Below are 17,747 nucleotides of genomic sequence, written 5' to 3'. Positions count from 1 at the left end.
ATCAAAAACTAGTTTCTGTTAGTTTTATTTAAAGGTATATTAAATGAATTTATTATTTTGGTGTAACTGTTCTTGCATTGAGGTGGGGCAGTGGTAGGGAGTGACCTGGACTATCAGAGTTCTTCAGGCAGCAATGCTTTTAGCTCTTCCCTATTCATTTTAGTATCTGCTTATTTATTTATTTAATATTCTTGACACAACTGGTTGTGAGGACCAATGAATAGTATATTGGCTAGCATTCAACCAGAGGAGTGTGTGTGTGTGTGTGTGTGTGTGTGTGTGTGTAAGAGATTTATCATAAAGAATTGGCTTACATGAATGTAGAGGCTGGCTAAGCAAATCTGAAATCTGTAGAATAGGAAGGTCATAGGTTGAAACTCTTGGCAAGGGCTGAAGCTGCTGTTCACAGACAGCTGCTTCTCTTTTTGCGAGAAACTTCAAACTTATTTAAAAAAAATTTATGGACTAGTTCTACCCATATTATTCAGGACTAAATCCTGAATATTTTTAGACTTTATGTAAGGTCAGTTGGTTAGGGGCTTTAATTATATCTGCAAAGTACCTTCACAGAAATACCTAAGTTAGTGTTTGATGGAATAACTGGGGACTGTAACCTAAATAAGTTGTCATATTAAAAAAGTCATTACAGATGAATAAACTGAATAAAATGTTTACCAAGGGATGATGATTAGAATGCATTCTAACCAGTTAGCATCTAGTGCAACAATGATTTCAGGAGTAGATTCCTTAGTGCCCCTTACCCATTTAGCCCATTCCCCCTCCCACAACCCCTCCCATAATTTGGATGTAAATTTAAAAAAATGAAAAATAAAACAAGTTAATAAAAAAAAGAATGCATTCTAACCAAATTTCTGATAGTTAAATAATGACAAAAAAGGAAACATACAGACCTGAGAAATCTCCTTCTAGCATATTAAAGTCTTAACTGAAGTACTTTTTCTAAGGAAGCATTTAAGAATATTGACAAGTGTATAAATTAGAGTTATTATGATTTGCACTGGCAAAACTATGCTTATTTTATTTATTACATTCCAGAGTTCTACCTAAATTTGTAATCATGGCCTGAGAAAGAAAACACATGAGATTAACTCCTTTTTTAAATGGACCACTAAGATTTTTCATAATACAGAACTCGTGAAATCAATAAATTCATTCACTCAATAAATATATAATATGAACACAGTATATGGCAGACACTGATTCTGTGGATAAAATGGGAATAAAAATATAAATTAATCAAATACTGACAAAAATAATTCTCACAAACTATGATTGTTTCTCTGAGTCTGCAGCTCCTTCCCTTCTCTGGGATGTCGGAAACTTACCCGAGGACAGATGTTTAAGCTGGGATCTAAAGAATGGGCAGAAATTATTTGGGTAAAGATAAGGAGGGAGAGATTTCCAGGCAGAGGTAAAAACCTACTTGAAGAGCCTGGGAATGCTGGAACACAGAAAGTGAGGGGGAACGTGGCAAAGACAATGCTGTAGAAGTTGGCAGGAGCTGGCACCGTGAAAACCACAGTAAGAACCCTATTTTATCTTTATCTTCAGAGCAATGGAAGCCCTAAGGAATTTTGAGATTGTACACAAGAGAGTAACATAATCAATAGATAATTTGTAGCAGGACTTTGCACGTTAAAAGTTCTTCTTTAGCCCCTAAGGCTGAGATAGCAGAAGTTCAGCATCTATATCTGTAAATCCTTTTGCCTTATCCATGGCAGGCATCACTAGTCGATCATGGCAATTTTTTGTCTCTGACTAAATGCAGACTTAGTCTCAGAACATTCCAGACAGCTGATACCAATCAATGTGATTCGGCACTTAGGACAGACCCTATTTTGCCATTTTTTTTTCTTTTCTTAATAAAAAAACAAAAATTTGGGGGATAAGGTTGCCAGATAAAATACGGGACACCCAATTCCATTTGAATTTCACATACACAATTTTTTAGTATTAACTATATCCCGTACTGTATTTGGGACATGCTTACACTAAAAAATTATTTCTTGTCTAGATGAAATTCATATTTAACTGGTTATTTACAAAATCTGGCAATCCTCATTTGAGGGAATTAGTTGAAATAATATAAGTTGACAAAGCCCGGAGGACAGTACCAGCCCATAATAAATGCTTAATAGATGTTCATTTATTCAATCAGTTCATTTGTTCTGAAGGTATAACTTTAGAACAGCACAAAAGTATTGGTTTCTGACTTAGCTTGATTTTTATAATTTTACCTTAATAAGCTATAAGAAATAGTCAAAAGGTTCTGAAACTGCTAGTGGCACTCCCGTAAGGGAGTGCAAAAACCCCATAGTCCATCTGCTCCACTCATTTCCACTTTTTAATTTTAAAAAAATGGTAAGAACATGTCAGTGCATAGGAAGAATGCTCTAGAGTTAACCCAGCAACCTATAATAAACTACCTTGATAAAGATAAAAATAAATTAAATAGAAATTAAAATTTTTTTTCCCAGTGTTTATTTATTTTGAGAGAGAGAGAGAGAGACAGAGCATGAGCGAGGAGGGGCAGAGAGAGAGGGAGACACCGAACCCAAAGCGGACTCCAGGCTCTGAGCTGTCAGCACAGAGCCTGATGCAGGGCTCCAACTCAGAGACCACGAGGTCATGACCTGAGCTACCCAGGCACCCCGTAAATTAAATAGAAATTTTAAATTCAAAAGGAATAATGACAGTTATTTAAATCATGACCAACTCTGGAAAGTTCTTGATACAATGAAAACAAATTACCCTTCCTCAATTTTGTGGTATTTCCAGTAATCTGCGAGTGATCATACACAGTAGGAGGTTTCATCCCTGCCAAACGCTGTGTAGCAATCAGATATCTTAGAAGAATATTCAATTATATTCCTCAATAAACTCTAGGAGCTGCCTAGTTTTAGTTTATGAATGCCAAATTTTAGCGACTGCCAAATGATTTAGGAATTTACTAGAAAATAAACCTTGGCTATTTGTATAAACTAAAGCCTATGGAATGATGAGTAATTCACCCAAAAGAGCTAGAGCAGAGACCTGCAGTTGTTACGGTTATTAGGTGGCACCATGTGACCCACACTTTGAGAAGCACTGATCTGGGCAGAAGTGCTGTCTTCTTCTAGCTTTCAAACTCTAAAGTAGACGGTAGATATTACAATGTCTCAATCTATAAATTCAGTAAAACTTTATGAAATAGACACAACATTTTAAGGCTTCTGATTTTATCATCAGGAATGGGGGAAAATGTGAGTTAATAAAATACACGAAGCACTTGGACCGCCTGGGTCCAAAACGCATTATTAAAGGCACATTATCTGTTATTCTCTAATTAATTCTAATATCTTAGTGTCTCTAAGCTGGAATCAGCATCACCTCTCTTCTGAAAGCGTTTATATTATCAGCTTAACCACCATCTTTCTTCATGGGATTTGTCCTGGGTTGACTATATTCGTATTATATTCAAGACTGATTCACTTGGAGCTCCTTTGCGGGCTCGCCCAGATTCTTTTCAATATAAGGGTCCTGTAATTAAGGCTGGGAGGCGTGGTTTTGACTGAGTGCCCCACAGATTGCTCATTAACATGCCATCTGAACAATTTAATAACCTTTTTAATTAATCCAAAATTGGCATGTCCCCCTTCAGGCTACAGTGCAGCTTTTGCAAGAGTTGGTCTCTTGGTAGTTCTCAATTTAGCTTATTATTTGAAAGCTAAATCTGCCCAGGCTAATGAGCGTGACCAATTCCTCTTACCAAGACCACATAGGAGTCTCCATCTGCACTTCACTAAAGGATGAGAGGGCCAGATGTCTTGGGGTGATATTCTGGTTCTTGATATTCTGGCTTTTTAAAGAAGTTCCCACCAGTCTAGAGATGAAAGAAAATAATTTATAGCGTAATTGAAAATCACTTTTTACTTTCACTTTTGTTATTATTATTATTGTTATTATTATTAATATTAATAGTATATCACTTTCAGGTTTGACATTTTAGAACCTTTAGTCTCAATTAGTCCTTCATACTTTGGTGCCAGATATAATTTAAAATAATTTAATCGTTTTTGGTAATTTGATATTCTGAAGCCTTAGTACTCCTGAAGAGAGAAAATTGCTGTCCTAATGGATTTGAAATATATTTTTGGCAAGGTTGAGCTTGTACTTACGTGTTTTTTTTTGAAACTTGGGAAGGTAGGATTTGGGGACATTCACCCTTTAAGGCCTGGAAAAGTGTGTGTGTGTGTGTGTGTGTGTGTACGCGCGTGCACATATGGGCATGTATTTTATCTGGCCACAGTTGCCAGCGTTTTGAGCTTCTTTCTCTCAACCAAGTAATTACCCTCTTAAAATGTGCCCCCATTGTTTCTGCAGGCCCATCAAGGAATGCCTTGCATAGGCTTGCCCTCTTCTTGCCTGTCAGTTGCATTCACCATGGTCTATCCTCTTCCTTCTCCATTTTCAGACTTACTTGCCCTGCCTGGGACAGATGCTCGCAGCTGCTACTGCTAAGGATCCCAGCCATTTCTTCATACAACAAACATTCATGGAGTACTTACATGTGCCAAGTGCGATACTAGAAAACATAAAAATTCAGTGTCTTTGCTGGTGCTGCTATCTCCATACACTTATCAAAAGCTTATCTTTGCCAAGTTCTCTTTGTAGATCTTCAGCCTCGACCGAGGGGCAAAGTGCCCTCTCCCCACTAGCACCTGTTGGCACCAGTACTTTATTCTTTTTTAATTTTTTAAAATGTTCATTTATTTATTTTTGAGAGAGAGAGTGTGCGTGCGCACAAGTTGGGGAGGGGCAGAGAGAGAGGGAGACCCAGAATCCGAAGCAGACTCCAGGCCCTGCACTGTCAGCACAGAGCCTGACAGGGGCCTTGAACCCACAAACCACAGGATCATGACCTGAGCTGAAGTCAGACGCTGAACCGACCGAGCCACCCAGGCGCCCCTGGAACCAGCACTTTAAAGCAGCCTGGTTTATTCCCTCACTTTCATAAAAATCTCTTAACAATAGCCCCTGTATCTTACAAAACAGAGGAAGGTTTGCAATATAGGTAGGTTTTCCTGGTTATACTCGCTCCATCAAAGACGCTAAGATTTTAGGACAAGATTTGCCTTCACTTTAAGCTCTGAGCATCCTTCTGGGTGGTCATCAGTGGAGAAGAAAACTTGTCCAGGACCACTGCCTCAGAATAGAAGCTTGACCTTATGATATGGCAGTGGGAGGTCCACCTCCCCGTCCCACACCAATCAGTTTGCATATACATATATAATATATAACTATAAATATTTTGTATCTGGGAGCGTCGAGTCCTATCAGAATTTAGCACAGGCCCATGCACGACCATCTCCCACTTGACAGAAGCAGAAGTCTAAGAAAGCCTCCCCCATTATTCACATTAACATTCCCCACCAGGATAGCACATTTATTGTAATTGATGTCCAGCTGAGGGAAGGTATGCATGTGGGGGCAGGGGTTGTGTGGGAAACCTCTATACCTTCCTCTCTCTCTTGCTCCCAGAATCTCCCTTAGACCTTGAAGAGCAGGCCAGGTGACACCCCAATGCAAGTGTCCAGCCTCTGGCCATTCTTGTCAGCCACTATCATGCCCTGGGCTCCTGCCCCCAAATACAGATGCAAGTGACTTCACAGAAGGAGGTGGATGAGGACAGCCTGGCTGATGGTGGAAGGGACAGTGGGGCTCAACACTGCTCATAAACAAGAAGGAGCCTGATTCCACCTGAACCTCATTGAAGCTATCCATTTTATATTCTGTAAGATTAAGTTACTGGTGCTTGAGAACCCCGAAGAACAAACCGTCATTGTAAAAGACATCAAATGTACTCACAGGCCTACTGACTGCCCACATTTCACATGCAGCTCCAAGTGAAGAACCACATTCTTTGAGCCACATTCCAAATACTGATGCCCCTTCCACACATGCCCCATTACCGGGGATGAAGTCCTCAGTGCCACCATAGAGCCTCTCTTAATGTTGCTGTGGAGTGCTGCTCCCTTCTGGTGAATTCCTCCATTCTGTCTGTGAATGGGCAGTGAGCAATATAACTGACAGCAGAGAGTGCTAGAGGCTATGTTAGATAACAAAAGACAAATGGAGGAGGCCCTTTTGGCATATCTTTTTAATTAGAAGAAAATGTAGGCCTTTGATAACAATATTTGTTACATTTCCCTAAATAGAGCACTAAAAAAAAAAACCCAACAGGTATATGGAAAAGTGTATGGGTGTTGAATCTCACATGTCCTTGGGTGAGATATTTAACCTCGATGCACAGCAGCCCTGTCTATGATATGAGGACATTGGGCTGTTGTAGGGTTAACTGCGATAAAGCACACAGTTCATGAGATATATGGTTCTCTTCTTTCTCCTTTAAAGGTGAGAAAGAGAGAGGTAGAAAACCCTCAGCTGAGGGCTTACTGTTGATCTCTATGGGGGAGGAAAAGGTTTTCCTTGACCTCTTAAGGTCCCTGGCTGGGCCTGAAAATTAAACTGACAAAGACAGATTAACAGGAGGAAAGCATACAAATTTATTTGTTTTTATATGACACAGGAGACTTCCTAGAGAAGTGAAGAACCAAGAAACAGACCTGTGTATTTTTACGCTAGGTCTGATGAAGAGTGGGCAGTCGGGGAGGGCTGTGATAGGTTAAGGATTATGAGTAAGTATAGTAAACTGGAGGAAATTTAGCAAGGGCCTATTTGTTCAGATTCTTTCTTTCCTCTGGTTATAAAGAGGGCATCTCTCAGAAGGGTTTTATGACCTGCTTCAGGGGAGAGGGGTGAGGCAGGGGAGGAGGTCAGAGTGACCTTCAGCTTGCAGTATTCAGTATGCCAAGGTGCCATATTTGGGAGTAGTGTATCCTGAACCCCATCATCTCCAGTGACTCATACATAAGAATTTGTGCACAAAAATGCTTGCTAAACTGTGCATGGTGAAGAGACTGTGTCTTTTCTCCTTTAGTCCCTTACTCCCGGTCCTCAGAAATTCATTTACTAAAATCTACTTTTGGGGGTGTGCGAGGAGATGGGAGGGGTCACACCTGGCTAAATGTCAAGTTGACTTCCGTACCTCTGTTTCTGTGGGCAGAAGCCCCGCTAGGGCAGGCCTCCACTCTGCTGAATGTTTTTCAGTCATTATATAAAGGAGACCAGCAAAGATGCAAATTGCTGAGCCTGCTCAGGGAGATGGGCATACAAAGAGGTAATTCAGGAGGACAAGTGTGTGGGGAGCAGAAGGGGGCAGAGGGAGGGGGGTGAAGGCAGGGCGCATTCTTCGGGTTCTTTCTTCTGCCTCTTGTTAGCGGATTTATTGGGCTTGTTAAGGACTAAGGAAACACTGTGAGGCTTGGTGGCCTCTGGGCTTGGGAGGCCCTTCAGAATTCTAAACTCCAGGCATCTCAGGGCTTGCTGCCTTTTAGGACCCCCTGAGAACCCTGGGAATGGGCTCCTTAGAAATGCAGAGTTGAATCCTATTTTTGTTTGAGGTGGCAAGAATGGGACACAGTACCTGACTCAGGCAGGTAAAAGTCACAAGCCTCCTGGTGGCTGACACAAACCCCCAGTTCACCCCCATCCCTGATCCTGTCCACCCCGACCCAGTCTTCTTTTCAGCAATAGGCCTGCCTCCTCCTGAACCTGGACTGTGCCCCCTGAAGGAGAAACCCAGCCAGGCTGCAAAGAGTGAAAACCCTATAAACTGCCATGAACACCTTTCTCCTCCACAGTACCTCACATGGAACCCTGCAGTGGGTGGGGTTTGGATTCCAGCAGGGGCAGAGCATGATGGTGTTCGGACCCCCGGATTCTGGCCCCAGCCCTAATTGGCCCTGTGACTTTGGGCAAGTCACTGTCCTCCTCTGGGCCTCAGTTACCTCTTCTGTAAAACGAGGGGGTTGGGCTAGGATCTTCAGAGCATTGTCCTGCTCTGACAGGGGAACCCTCAGTGGCTCTAATTGCCTCATTAGAACACCAAGGAATGCCTTTCTAGTAATTGTCTCCCTGACTCCTGTCTTACCCACTCCCTACTGGGCTCTGCCTCCAAGGAGACAAAAGCAGCTGCTCTCTCCTCTGGGGCTTCCTTGGAACTGCCAGCCCTTCTTGACGCCCGTGTGTGCAGGCATTCTCTGTCTCTCTCCCTCTGTCTGAGGGCGAGAAGGGGGGGTGCCCCTTTTGAGCCTGGCTCTTTCTCTTTTCTGCTTCTTTGGCTAGCATAGCTGGCCTCTGTCCCAGGTGAGATCAAAGTTTCCTTTATTGCTCTCCACCCTGCACATGGATTTGACAGTGGGTGCTTTACAAATAACTGTGTGCTACAGCTGCAATCAAGGCACTCAGAATCCAGGTGAAAGCTGAAATGCCTCAGATGCCAATGGCATGAGTCAGTGGAGAAAGTTAATCTCTTGTAACTGTCTTTGAAGAAATATACATTCAGAGATTCAACGGCTGTCCTTAAAGAGATGGTCTCTTTGCTAAAAACCAGGATATTTCATTTTGTGTTTTAACAACCAGGCACAAACGATGTAGATAGTGTGGTTTTAAACTTTGCTAACTGAGCCGGCCCTATGAATCTCTTACAAAACTCTCAATATGTTTAGGAGTGTGTGTGTTTCCCAGAGGTCAGGAAACAGTTTATGTGTGTCCTGCTGGGCATGTGCAGGGCTGGCTGGGCAAGAGATCAGAGATGCGGGAGGGGCTCGTAGGAAACTCAGGTCTAGTTGGAGACCAAAGAAACAAGCAAGTCTGATGGAATCCAGAACATCCAAGGTGTACGGAGAGAGCGAGTCTAGGAAGGCAGCTAAGGCAGGAAGGCTCGAGCACATTTGGGAAGATTAGATCAGGGGGTGAGGGGGTCTAGCATCCAGCAAGGCAGAGAATGAGGCACCAGCAGATAGGAGACGCTGTGTAATTTCTGATCCCAAAAAAGAGCGACTGCTCTTTGCCTTTTTGAAGTCTCCCTGGAGGGTGGGTGCTCATGGGTGCCAGGTTTGTGCCCCAGGCCAGAGTTTTGTGTGTAATAGCCGTTCCCGATATATCCAACAGCCTTCTTTCAGTCATTGGCACGAGATTGAAGAGTATGGATTCTGGCTTTAAACAGAATGGGTTCAAATCCTAGATCTGCCTGTTTACTATTTACTAGCTCTTTGCCTCAATTTTCTTATCTACAGCCTGGGAGTAATAATAGTGATCACCTCTTAGGGTGGTTGAGAGGATTAAAAGTGCCTACTATAGTGCCTAATACGTTGGAGGGTTCAATAAATGGCAAATACCATTATTTTGACCTTTACTTATTTTTTTAATTTTTTTATATTTTTTCAATTTACATGCAAGTTAGTTAGCATATAGTACAACAATCATTTACTTATTGAGTCCTCTAATAAGAGCCAGAGCACAGAAGGTTTCTTGAGATATTTTAGCATGCATCACAATCCCTCGGAGGACTTATTAAATGCAGGTTGCTGGGACCCATCCCAGTCAACACGGGGTATAGTTCATGGAACATAGTCTGAGAATCACTGCTTTCTATCCTATACAGAAGACATGTGTCTAATTGAGATCATTATTTAACAAACACCTAATTACCCTTTACCATGTGTCAGACTTTGTGTATATATGTATACACAATGCATAGCATTACAAACATTGACTCATTTACTTCTCTAGGGACCCTATGAGGCAGGTTCCATTATACCCACTTAAGAGATGAGAACACTGAGGCACTCGCCCAGTTTGATGTGAGTTTCCCAGGTACTCTCCACTAGTAAGTGACCATTTTGTAAAACCGAATAAATGCCACAGGAGGTGCAGAACCACAAGAGAGGCATAGAGATTTTAGGGTTTTCAGGGAGTTTTTGGAGTTTCTAGACTCTACAATGCCTGGCTAGATCCTCACTGTAGCCCTGTGGGAAGGCCGTGTAGGTGCAGTGAAAGGAGTGGAGACTGGGAGGCAAACAAGGGTTAGAATCGTAGTGTGGCCGGCCGTGTTTGAGCTGTGTGACCTTACGCGAGAGAATTCATCTTTCTGTGCCATTTTCTTTGTGCAAAAGGAGATGAAAAAAGGATGAGGCTCACACAGCTTACTGGTGGGGATTTGTGGGGAATGAAATGAGGAAGCTCCCATGAAGTGCTTGGAAAACAACAGATGCTCACTGAAGAAGAGTCTCAAGTGTTTCCCACAGGTCACTGGCCCTGTTTCGCTGTGCCACCAGGAACGGCTTTTGCTTGATGGTGATAAGTATTCATTTCTCTCCACCCAGATTACCTTTTCCTCAACTCAGTTTTATTTTCTCTTTATCAATTTACAGCATCCTAGAATGATAGAACTAGAAAATACATTGGATCATTTATTCCTGGCTGTGTATATCCAAGTTACTTGGGGATTAAAAAAATACAGTTTGTTGGCATCCTGTGACAGATTGGGTTGTTCTTCAAAAGTATTCATCTTTCGTCCTAATTTCCATGGGAAGAACGTACTTGTCCCCTTTGATGTTAGCCTAGACTTTGTTGTGTTCAATTGAATATTCCAGAGACATGAGGTAGTAAAGGCTTGAAATGAGCTTGTGACGGTAAGCTGGCTCCTTTGCGCCTCTGGTGTTGCCATGAGAAGACATGCATAATGTAGGACGTCGGTCTCTGGAGTAGGATAATGTGCATACACACGGATCAGAGCTGGGCTGCCCCAGCAGAGCCCAGCTCTCATCAGGCAACCTGCGGCTGCCCCCCGGATATGACTGAGCCAGCCTGGATCAGCAGAGCCAGGCAGCGGAGCCCAGCCAAGACCAGCTGACCTGCCCACAGACCTAATGGCCCAACGTCTCAGTGACATAAGCCCCTGAGATGTTGTGGTTCTCTGTTAAGGGCCTGATTTGGGCTCTATATCCAGATATTCTGAGTGATAGGCTGGGGAACCCAGGAATGTGTGTTTCTAAAATCCACCCCCCCCTCAATGTGATTCTGTTATTCAGCTGGATTTAGAAACCATTGCTCTCTGATCTCCTCCTCTCCTGGAGGGAGATGTTGAGACCCAGAGAGGTAAAGGGACTGGCTTGCCCGAAGTCTAAATACCTGGCAAGGGTAGTGTTAGTTTCCTTGATATTCTGTATTAATACTCTTTCTAGTCTATCACACTGTTCCCATAAAATAATTTAACATGGAGGAAGACATCCTTCATGTCCCCATAACTGAGATGCTTTGGGCTGAAGTACTTCAACCCTATACTGACATCAACCCTTGGAAACCTATTGATGAAAGGAAATAACACAATAGAAAGAGTATATTGACTTTGGTTGTAATTTTATTTACTGTGCCAGACGCCTCAGCTCAGGGTAAAAACGCGGTCACTAGATCGTGGGCTTTAGAGGGAATTTAAAGTACAGTATTCTTTTTCAACTTGGGAAAGTTTATGCGATTTCTAGGCAATTATTTCCTGTAGGAATGAAAATATGTGTTACTCTTTCATCCTATTCCTCTTGCTGTACTTTCTCCTCATTAGTGGTTTCCTTCCTCTTGAGCTGCAGTAATGCCCTCAAAGTACTGAATCTATTACAGCTGAAGTTGGTCGTTGCAGACCTGACAGAAATGCAGATTGGCAAACGGAAATGTCTGTCTTGATTCAGACTTATATTTACTGAACACCTGTTATGTGCCCTGCTCTATGCAAACTGCTTTCACACACACTATTTTTATTAAGCGTATAGGAATTTACAAGGAGTGGGTGTAGACTGTGTAGAAGGAAGAGAAAGGAGACACTTATGGCTTAAGGCTGTTATTGCAGCCTCTTTACGTGACATTTCTCTATTTGCCAACACTCTCCTGTTCAGTCTCCCCCATCTGTTAAGCAGTGAAGAATCATCTCTTTCCTGTATCACCCCCTAGCCCAAACATCACCTTTTCCCACTTGGTTTACTATACCAGGGACTACTTAAGTAAATACAGCCAGACAAGGTGCTAAATATTTCCTGGCTGAACCAGGCAAGAACAGGGCTCCTTCTTGGTCTAAGCCTCTTCCTGCTTTTCATGTGGCTCATCACAATGCCCCTTAAGTCTTGTCGCACCTGTTTCCCCCTTTATAATCTCTCCTACCCAACTCAGCTGTCAAAATGCCACACCCCCATATCGCAGCTCTGAGAGGAGTCCATTATAGGATCTCCCTGCTAAAATCCTTCACTGTCCTTCCTTTATGCCGTTGCCTGACTCCCATCTGATCTCTCCACTCTCCTCCAGACAGTGCCATCACTTACTTCCTACTCCTCTCCTTTTTCTCTTCTTGAAGTGGACTGCACACACACACACACACACACACACACACACGCACACACGCAACATGATAATCTCTTAAGGCCTTCATACCTTTCTTCATGCTTTTCCCCCAGCCCGAGAATCTCTGCCTCCATGAGCAGTCTGTTTCCCACAGGGGCCATGCAGTGTAAATAGGTGATGCAGCTGGGTGTGATGCGGCAGGGAGTGGTGGGGAGCATGGAAAACTGGGGAGGGCACAGCTGGTCTGAAGGGACCCATTGCTACCAGGTCCTAGTGAATGGATGCCGTGTCTTAGTGTGGCTCAGTACTGATATATCTTCTACATTTTTAGAAGCTAGATTTTGTGTCAAATCTCTAGAGTTTTAAAGGTGTGGAAGGACACTAAAAATTTAAAAAGCAGTTTTTTGTGTGTGTGCCAAATAAGCAGACCTGCTCTGTACCTTTTGTTTATTCAAATCCTACTAAACCTTAAAGTCCAGCATAGGCCACCTCTCTCTCCTGAAGCCTTCTTTGATGATTTGGGTGACTGTATTCTTTCCTCTCTGACTCCCGCTGTACAAAGAGACCTGGATAGTTACATATGTATACAGGGTCCAGAAGCACAGTACCTGGAAACTAAACCACCCACTGGCTGTGCAGCCTTGGGCAAGGTAATTAAGCCAGAGAAGCTCTATTTCCTTATCTCCGGAAGACAGGGGGTAGCTACAGTCTGTTTCATAGGCAGGTGATGAACACAAAAAGAGAAGAGGGATATAAAGTACTCAACATAATGTCTGACATACAGTAAATTCTCTGGGAACATTAGCTATTATTACTTAATTGTTCTTTTAAAAAAATTTTTTTTTAACATTTATTTATTTTTGAGACAGAGAGAGAGAGAGAGAGAGAGAGCATGAACAGGGGAGGGTCAGAGAGAGAGGGAGACACAGAATCCGAAGCAGGCTCCAGGCTCTGAACTGTCAGCACAGAGCCCCACGCGGGGCTCAAACCCATGGACCGTGAGATCATGACCTGAGCCGAAGTTGGACGCTTAACCGACTGAGCCACCCAGGCGCCCCTACTTAATTGTTCTTAAGTGTTCCACAACCGTGAGCATCATCACATAGTGGTTACAAAGCAAAGATTCTAGAGCCTGATTTCCAGGGTTAAAATCTCTACTCTTCCACTTTCTAGCTGTGTGGCTTTGGACAAGTTACTTAACCTTCCGTGCCTTAGTTTTCTCATCTGTAACATGGGGATAAGACAACTTACTGAGTTATTATGAGGAATTGCCTCCTGTGTCACTTTCCCCCAGCTCTCTTTGTGACATGGTTCTTTCTAATGTTGCATCAGTTCTCAGGGCACGGGTTCAGCTCCAGATCCAGTCCTGTTCTGCAATGATGGACACTAAGCAGAGAGCGTTCTATTAACCATTACCAGTAGAGGGTGCCAGAGGAGCACTGTGGGGGAGGACGGGGCTTTGCCTCTGTTTCTTGTGTGATGCCTTTTCCTTCTTGTTCCACCTGTTTGGTCCATGGCAGGAGGGGGTAGGTAAGGAGGTAAGGGGATGGGTGTGGTGGTGGTGGTGTATCTGTGTGCATCAGAATGTGTGTGTGTGTGTGTGTGTGTGTGTGTGCGCGCGCGCGCGTGGGTGTGCGTGTGCGCGCTTGCTCTGGGGCTGCTCTGCCCCAGCTGTGTGCCCAGAGCGTGCAGTCCTTTGGCCAACTTGCTGGACTGGCCTGGGCCTGGTGACCACCTTGCAGATGTGGTACCGGTGATCCAGGGGACCACCCCTCAAGATGCAGAGACTGCCTGCCTTAGGTCTGTGCCTACAGACAGCAGTGCCCACTTCCCTCCCTGTGCCCTCCCAGCATTGACTCACCTGCACCTGGTGGGCTGGTGCCTGTTTGCTCTGCAAGCAACCACGGGCCAGTTGTAGCTCAGGTAGGCCAGCAACTTCTTGGCCATCCATTTTCTCCAGGGAGGTCTGGTCCCCAGCTGGGGGTATTCTCACTCATCTTTGGGTACGCTTTAGAGAGCTCTTTACATCTCTTTGTTTACTCCCTTATAATAGCTTAATAATTCTTTATATTAAACTGCCTGTGTTTATTTTTTTTTTTTAATTTTTTTTAATGTTTTTTATTTATTTTTGGGACAGACAGAGACAGAGCATGAACGGGGGAGGGGCAGAGACAGAGGGAGACACAGAATCGGAAACAGGCTCCAGGCTCCGAGCCATCAGCCCAGAGCCTGATGCGGGGCTCGAACTCACGGACCGCGAGATCGTGACCTGGCTGAAGTCGGACGCTTAACCGACTGCGCCACCCAGGCGCCCCAAACTGCCTGTGTTTAAATTGCTGTGTGATTTCTGTCTCCTGATTAAACCCAGACTGATACATAATCTTGAGTCCAAACCTACCCCTTGATAACTCAGACATCCTGCTTGTAGGCTTTTCTCTGGATCTGTTGACACCGTGTCTGCTTCCTTTCCTTCCAACATACTGTTAGGTGCTTAAGAGGTGATAATAAGATCTCATATACCTGGATGAATGTATGTTTACAAAACCCTTTAACCAAAAGAGACTAATGTGGGCTGTGAGCTAGACTGTTTGTTCTCAATGTGCTATATGGGGCAGAGAACCATTTTTAACACTTAATTTCCAAATCTGTCATAAACCTATACTTCTGCGAGGTATAATAAAAATGAAGTACTGGAAACATACGTTTTTAAAAAGACATACAAAATCTAAGCCTAATTTTTTCTAGTATTCGGTCCAATAGACATAATTACTCTACAAAACTGCTCTGAAAGTTTCTAAATACTCACCGTCGATATTGGCATTTGTGGTGCCATAGGTGATGACACAGTGGACAGAGTCTGCCTTCGCCACCTCTGATCCGGGCTCCTCATCACTGCTGGTGGTGACACAGTGTTCTCTACTGACTTTCCCACCTAATCCTCTCACTGCACCTTGCTTGCATTTGGGGGTCTGCTCTACTGTTTCACAGAGACAGTGACAAGACTCTTGTCCATCCTCTGGTCCTGTCCGCATGCCTTCTCCAGCACATGCTTCTCCTGAGTGTCACCTGCAGGAGACATCCTTACTTACTGCAATGACTCTGCTCTCTTTGTCGGAGCCACGGTCTCTCTTCAATTTATCGGGAGGTGGTAGCTGTGGCAGTAAAGTAGCCTCATATTTCCCCGGGCTCTAGGCCACTGAACTCATCAACAGACACACCACCACTCTTCCTCCCACCCTCTATCCCTTCACTTTAAATATGCGTTTTTTTAAAGTTAATGTACTTATTTTGAGAGAGAGCATAAGTGAGGAGGGGCAGAGAGAGAGAGAGGGAGAGAATCCTGAGCACTATGTTTGTAGCAGATAAGAGCCAGAATCTGAGGGATATTTGCATATGTGACTTGTCTTGATAGCATGGGATGCACCTACCATTACAGCCAAAAGCCATGTGGCAAAGCCTGAGTTCAGCCAATCGGACAGGAAAATACAGATGAACTGGCTGCGAAGTCCGGCAAAAGCACCATAATTGCAGCTTTAAATGTTAAAATGGAGGCTAGCAACAGTACCCGATCTCCTTGTCCTTCTATTCTGATGTGAGTATAGCATCCTCCTATCTCTTAATTATTATCATTATACAAGCCTATCTAAAACTATATTTATAAAATTCTTTGTAATTCATGGTAAATCCACTGAGTTTATTTCCCCATCTTTCCTCTGGGTGTGTGACCTGCCTTCCCAGCTCAGTTTGTCGGCCAAAGATTTATTCTGCATTCAGTAGAGCTTCCATCCCATTGTTGGTGCGTGCTAGATTGTAATAGAAATGCCAGGCCACCGAACTGTGAGTTGAAGCTGTATTACAATGATACTGCCCCAATTTTACAGATGCCGCCCAGTGCCAAAGAGCTTTAATAAAATGCTCAAGGTCACAGAGCAAATCCAATGTAGAATCAGGGGAGGGACCAGCTGTTGTGAATTCTGAGCCCAAATCTCTTTTCATTGTATCAGACTGCCTCTCAAAACCACACGAGATACTCTTATCAGTGTTGTTTGGTGGGTGTTCAGTTCACTGCGGCCGATACTGTCAAATGAAATCTTCAAATGCCAGAAGTATGCTGTCAGACCCTCTTCACCTTTATGAACTCTCGCGTTATAAGCAGCAGCAGCACAGACACAACCAGGAAATCTATAGCCACAGTTAATGCTGGTTGTTAAAAGTATGTCTGCTTGGAAGTTATTCTAGGGTGACAGTGATCAATGCTGGCATTCATTAAAACACCAGTGACAAAAACAACAAAACCCACAGCCCACCTAAAATAAAATATAAACTACTAGGACAGCATTCCATGGTGGCGCCTATAGAGGACCTAGAAACGTGTCCCTAATAATTCCCATAATCCCATTCAAAATAATGGTTATGTTGAATATGCTTTTTTCCAACATTACTGTTTCCTCGTTCCTTCCCAGGATATTCTGATCACACCCAAATCATTGGTATTAGGTCAAGGCCATTCGACATATAAAACTGGATTCAAGACGATTTTAGGGGCGGCTGGGTGGCTCAGTTGGTTGAGCGTCCAACCTTGGCTCAGGTCATGATTTCACGGCTTGTGGGTTTGAGTCCCGCATCGGGCTCTGTGCTGACAGCTCAGAGCCTGGAGCCTGCTTCAGATTCTGTGTCTCTCTCTCTGCCCCTCCCCTGCTTGCTCGCTCTCTCTCTCTCTCAAAAATAAACAAACATTAAAAAAAAGAGGGAATTTACTATAAATTGCCAACACACATTCTAGGCACTTAACATTCATTGTATAACTGTACAGAGAAAATGCTGTGGTGCATGTTTTACCTACATTCACTCTAATTCTTATATCAGTCCTATAAGGTAAGTTTTATAGATGGTAAAATTAAGTATTGGAGACAGTAATTTGCCCATGATCTAGATGGTAAGTAAATAGATTTCAAATTGGGTCTTTCTGGTTCTAAATTTCATCCTTTTTCTGCTCCACTCTGCACCTTCCCTTTAAGAAATGGTAAGTTACATTAATTAATGGCAGTGGTTTATTTATTTATTTACCTTTAACAACAACTCGTTGTTGGAGTTGCACCAATACTCAGTGTGAACTGTTCAAAATCTAGACAAACTCTGGATACTGAAAGCAGCACAACTTCAAAATATTAAAAGTCAGTATTCTGACTCAGATTTATAGGTTCTGTTTTATTTTATTTTATTATTTTAAGTTTATTTATTTATTTTGAGAGAGACAGACAGTGTGGAGGAAGGGCAGAGAGAGAAGGAGAGAGAATCCTAAGCAGGCTCTGTGTTAACAGCCTGGAGCCTGTCTCAGGGCTCAGTCTCACGAACGGTGAGATCATGACCTGAGCTGAAAGCAGGGGTCAGACATTCAACCAACTGAGCCACCCAGATGCCCCGTAGGTTCTGTTTTAGATTACCAGTTGCTAATC

This window comes from Neofelis nebulosa, chromosome 8, assembly GCF_028018385.1.
Source record: "Neofelis nebulosa isolate mNeoNeb1 chromosome 8, mNeoNeb1.pri, whole genome shotgun sequence".
Classification (NCBI taxonomy): domain Eukaryota; kingdom Metazoa; phylum Chordata; class Mammalia; order Carnivora; family Felidae; genus Neofelis; species Neofelis nebulosa.
This window is presented reverse-complemented; position numbering follows the sequence as displayed.